Source organism: Tupaia chinensis, unplaced genomic scaffold, assembly GCF_000334495.1.
Source record: "Tupaia chinensis unplaced genomic scaffold, TupChi_1.0 Scaffold000012_1, whole genome shotgun sequence".
NCBI classification, from domain to species: Eukaryota; Metazoa; Chordata; class Mammalia; order Scandentia; family Tupaiidae; genus Tupaia; species Tupaia belangeri.
Genome location: NW_006159442.1, coordinates 1,567,363 through 1,573,244, shown reverse-complemented (window position 1 = coordinate 1,573,244; position 5,882 = coordinate 1,567,363). Strand labels below are relative to the sequence as shown.

The 5,882-nt window shown below is 46.2% G+C and overlaps 1 protein-coding gene across 1 annotated transcript in view; it reads right to left on the bottom strand.

The window, feature by feature from the left end:
• The window catches only part of ONECUT2 (one cut homeobox 2), a gene marked incomplete at its 5' end in the record, with an annotated part of 64,441 nt that overhangs the window by 14,656 nt on the left and 43,903 nt on the right, over positions 1-5,882 (bottom strand).

Below are 5,882 nucleotides of genomic sequence, written 5' to 3'. Positions count from 1 at the left end.
TCAGTGCACCCGCGAAGGTGATCCATGGACAACATCGACAGAGTTGTACACGGGGACATAAACCGTTAAACTTTATTGTGCAAATTGCCCAGCTGTCAATAACCAGCCTTCCCAGTTCCTCTCCAGGTGATGGAAGGCATCAGCTGGCGCGTGAGGGGTGGGAGAAAGGAGACAGCAACAGGCGGGTTAGACATAGTCTGGCTTCCAACCAACAGTAGCTGTCTTTTGTTTAGCCCCAGACTCCCAGTACACCGTTAAAATTCTTTCTCTCTGAAATCAGGTACTGTGGGGGCAGTGAAGGCCCCAGATCCCCAGGGGTAACAGGTAGCTCCTCTTTCATATTCATCCTTAGGAATTGTTTACAGCTGAGCTGAATTACCTTCTTGAGTCAAAACTGAAAAGTGCATTTGAAAAAAAAAAAAAGTTTCTACCCATGTGTCTCTAAAAATTGTTAACTGAGTGAAATCAGAGGTGACAGAAAGATGGAATCATCCCAACCAAATACCCTTCATCCAGGTTTTTGACAAGTCAAAATAAAACAAACCAAACCAGAGAGGGAAAGAACATGAAAAAAGATGTGGGGGGAGGGGGCAGCAGATGGTGTGGTGGTTAAGGTGCTGGACTCCCACATGGCTGACCATGGTTCGAGTCCTGGACGGGCAGCTTACTTTCTCACTTTCCCTCTCTCTAGCTCTCTTTATCTCTCTGGTGAGCACACATGCCTTATGGCAAATTAAAAATATATGATAATAAATAAAGCTAAGTAATAAAAAAAGAAAAAAGTTGGTTTAAGCAATTATAATTTGGTTAGTTTGAAGTGGAGCCAGTATAAGAAGACAGGGGATGAGGGTGGGGGAAAGAAGCCCAAAGGTACAAGGATGGATGTCTATGCTGAGTCTCTTTAATTGAGTAGGAAAACACCTGGATTGACATCTGCAGCCAGGGCACTATCTGCCACCACTTCTCCCTTTGCCTACAAGTTCCTGGAAGGCAGAGGCAGGCTGTCTAATGTTCCAGATAGATTCCCTTTGGTGCCATGGTTGCAAAAAATGCCTGGGACAATGAATGATGAATGGCATATTGAAGCGTTCAGAGAATTGTACATTTCACACACAGTTAAGACAGATCTGGTCTCTCAGGAAGTGACTTGTGGGCCAGCCGGGCGGTGTGGAGGTTAAAGCAATTGGATCCCACATGGCCGACTATGTGGTTGAATCCTGGACCTGGTGGCTTGAAAACCGTACTGGTGTGTGTGTGTACATGTGCAAAATTCTGAGAGGAGACTGGAGGGGATGGGATTGTGGAGTGGTCATTACCCCTGAGAAGAGGGGTGATTTCTCACTTTTTGTCTCTCTCTCTATCTCTAGTGAGCACATGCACCCTACTGAAAATTAAAACAAACAAAAAAATGACTTATAAGTTTAAATAATGTAGTACATATGAATCACAATGTCAAAACATGACACGTGTGTTAAAACACTTGCAAGAAATCCCAACTCCCCTAAGGATGTTGCACAGCCTCAGAAGAGCTCACGGGGAAAGGCAAGGAAGGGACAGAGACCCAGACTGGGCAGTCTCCCCACAATCATTTCCCACGGGATGCTCCAGCTCCCAAGCTGAGACTCCTTGTCCAAGCTAATATTCAGGGTATGGCTTAGGTGCTTTCCTGTACTTCTCAAATGTCATCCCTTTGTGGTGTCCCAGGATGTGGCTTTGGGAATGAAAAAGTCATTAGGGCTGGGCCCTCATGGCATAATGACCCTTTCAAAGAAGTTGGTGTGTACATAAAGAGGGGAAGTCTGACACAGCTGCCTAGTGGTTAAGATGGTCAGCTCCCACGTGGCTGACCAGAGTTCAAATCTTGGCCCCCCAGGAGCTTAAGAAACATGCTGAGCCTGTGTGCGCATGCTCCAAATCCTGACCAACGGGAGAAATGAAACAGAAGGGACTGTGGCATGACCATGCCTCACCGGGGAGTGCTTTCTCTCTCTTTCTCTCTTCATTTATCTCTCTCTGGTGAGAACATGTGTCCTTTGGGAATTAAAAAAAAACTTACATTAAAAAAAAGGATATGAGATAGGCACAGCCCATATGGATACAGACTGGGACAAAGAGAAACTTACAGACAGCCACTCTGCACAAGATCCTGCCCTCTACCACGTTGTAGCTTTGGCAGGAGTTGGCCACCGGACCAACCATGAGCTGAATAAACCTCGATTTTATTTATTTATTTATTTTAGAGAGATGTTTACTATAGGGCACATGTGATCACCAGAGAGACAGACAGGAAGCAAGACATCACCCCCAAGTGGGGATGGCCACATTGCAATCTCTTCTCCTCCATTCTCATCTCAGGATCTTGACTATGTATGCACCCGTGCCTGGATTGAGTTTTAAGGTGCCAGGTCTGGGACTTGAATTGCAGTTGACTCCATGGGAGTCCAGCGATGTAACCATTCCACCATCTGCTGGTCCCAAGCCTCTATTAATTAATTAATTTATTTATTTATAGATTACTTAGTCACAGGTATTTCTGTAAGCAATGCAGTAATGGACTAAAACAATCTTTGCCCAATCTCAAGGTTTTCATAGCCGTGCTTCTAAACATTAATGCACACAAGAATCACCAGGAGAGCTTATTAAAATGCAGCTTATTTTGATGCAGTCGGCCTGGAGTGGGACCTGAGAGCCTGCATTTTTCGTGAGCTCCTGGTGATGCCTACACTCCTGGTCCACAAATCTCAATCTGGGTAGGAAGGCTTTGCCTAAATTCCCAAACCACAGAGAAGCACACTGATGCGATGGAAAGCTCTGGAGCCAGACATGCCTGGATTCAAATCTGGGTTTCTCCACCTATAAGACTTGGGACCCTGCAAATTAACCTAACCCCTCAGTGTTTCTTTCCTTCCTCTGAATAATGCCTCTTCTGCAGAGGAGGAAGTGGGGATAACACCGGTAAATCCTTGCTGCCCACATTCTTTCTCATTGGACAACCCCAGTAATTCTGAGCCAGGTAAATTATTTTCACTTTAAAAGAAAATATATGGAAACCTTGAGAGTGAAAGTGATGGACCTGAGGCCACATTCCAAGCCTGCTGTGGACATAGAGCCAGAATCCATCCTTCTGTACAGAGTGACACCCATGCCGACTGCACAATGGAGGGAACCTCTTTACAGGGCGGCCTATGGGCCTCCAACACCGAGATTCCGACTTTGCCTGTGTGGGGCCAGGTTCTGAAATCTGTGCCTTTTCAAACCTCCTCAGGCCTATCTGAAAGGTGGAGACCAGTGTGCTGAACCAGTCCACCCATTCAGGTCCCCAGACCACCGTCCCTGCCTCACTGTCTGGGATGGCTGGCACCAAGCCTTCATCTGGAGGGTTCTGAATAAATAGCTGTACATGGTAATCTCCTGATAACAATATCTGAGCAAATACTTTCTGCAAACATTGGCCGAGGTCCTCTATCAATTCACACTCCTTTGTATTAACCATACAGTCCTCAGTTTTCATACCAATATTGTTTATTCTTCAGATAATGCTGTCTGTGTGTTTTTAATAGGGCGATTTGACAATGTTGGTACAGGTTCACACGGACTTCTCAGGTTATATTTGGTGAGATATATTCAATTTAAGAGAAAAATGTTACTGACAATGTTCAGCGAACTGCAGAGAAAGAATAGGTCAGTATATCCTGCTCATGCCTTCCCAACAGCTTTCCAAAGCCGCCAGATTCCACACCAGCAAACACAAAGTTAGAGCTTACAGTGTACAAATGTAGAGCAAGTCCAAAGGCCCACGTAACTAGGCAGTCAGGGACGTGCCCAGACCCTTACAGCTGGTGGTTGTCAACTTATGATTCTTACTCACAAAGGCAACTGGCCGGGAGCTGAAAGAAAATAAAAAGGAGAACACTTGCTTTGAAAATCTATCCAAAAAAGTAGATGGAATGACGTCCAGAAACCGGTATGGAACTTCAAAATTCTCAGAGCCAACCTGACTATCTCCAAGGACATAAGCAGAGTGTAAATGATTGGTGCTGTTAAAATATTACAGTCTACAGGGAACCAGCAGTTAGCGTAATGGCTATGTTGCTGGACTCCCCTGTAGTTGACCGCGGTTCGCATCCCGGACCTGGTGGCTTAAAACTCATGCTGGGCGTGTGTGCGTGCATGCCCAGGATCCCGAGAGGAGAATGGAGGAGAAGGGATTGCGGCGTGGCCATCCCCCCTGGGGGGTGATTTCTCGCTTTCTGTCTCTTTGTCTGTCTGGCGAGTGCATGCGCCCTGTAGCAAAGAAAAACTTCTCAAAAAAAAAAAAATATATATATATATTACAGTCTACAGTCAGTATGGACGCATTTCCGAACAGCTAGGAAAGAGGCAAGTAGCTCCCTATATATAGCCTGGGAATGCATTAGAAACCCAATGAAACAGCAGGTGCTCACTGGCTGTGTTGATAGAGTCTCACCACAGTCATGCTGGTCAGTCTCTCCTGGGTTCCAGCTCCTCGGAATAAATTCTGTCTTTGGGAGGCACAAGGTCAGCCCAGCCTCCTCTGGATAATTTGAACGTTTCTTCCCCCATCCCCTGACAACACTTCTCAAAGAAAAGCAGGGAGGGCAGGCCATGGGTTGATGCATGTATTGCCTGGTATCAAGGTGGGATGTGGATCCAAGAAGCCCTCTGCAATTCTTGACCTCCCTTTCTCTCATGAGGAAGTAGCTCCTACATGAGGCCCTGCGGGGGACTGAGGGCTCACTTCTCCAAGACTAGAAGCAATCATGGTTTACCTATAATGAGGCTACCTACCCAGCTATCGTTTTCCCCCTTGGGGGAGGGCAGGAATAGTATTGATTCAAATTGGTAATGAGGGCTGTGTCCTGTGGAACAGGACTTTGGACTAGCGAGGGTATACAGATCTCTGTGTAATCTGCGATTGGTGACAAAGGTGACAGTCAGCTATTGTCTAAAAATGCAGGTTTCTTGGTAGACTAGTTTTTCATGGCACTGGGTTCCCAGTGTGAAATAACGAGAAGCAGCACTGGTGCCAGGCATAAGCCTCTCTAAAGCACTGAATCACCAACTTGTCTTTTCCCTGGTGGCTACTGTGTTTTTCTCCTTCAGGGGCTCAAAACTAGGACAAAGAAAATGTATTTTTGGGCCAGCAGGTGGTGTGGCGGTTAAAGATGCTGGAGTCCTACATGGACTGCGGTTCGAGTCCTGGACCTGGAGGCTCATTCTCTGTTTTTCTCTCTCTCACTCTGTCCCTCTCTGGTCAAATTTAAACAAACAAACAAAGTTAAATAAAATAATTCTTTGAGGGACCAGCAGTTAGTGTAATGGCTATGTTGCCGGACTCCCACGTAGTCGACCGCGGTTCAGGTCCCGGACCCAGTGGCTTAAACTCACGCTGGGCGCATGTGCATGTGTGCCCAAGATCCAGAGAGGAGAATGGAGGAGAAGGGATTGCAGCGTGGCCATCCACCCTGGGGGGTGATTTCTCACTTTCTGTCTCTCTGTCTCTCTCTGTTTGTCTGGTGAGCACACATGCCCTATAGCACAAAACTCTCCCCCCAAAAAATAAATAAATAAAACAAAATAAAATAAATAAAATAAAATAATTCTTTGAAAAAAAAAGAAAATGTATTTCTGAGTTGATCCCATGGCATAATGGTTAAGAAAGCCACATCCATAAGGCTGACTGCAAGGTTGGAATCCTGGCCTGGTAGCTTGAAAAACTCTGTGGGTGTATGTGCATGCATGCCCCAAATCCTGACAGGATGAAGAAATAGAGAAGGGCCTGTGGTGTGCACCCACTGGGGGGTGGTTTCTCCTCCCCGCTTCACATACACCCCACCCCCTCACCCCACCTCAGACTCCCC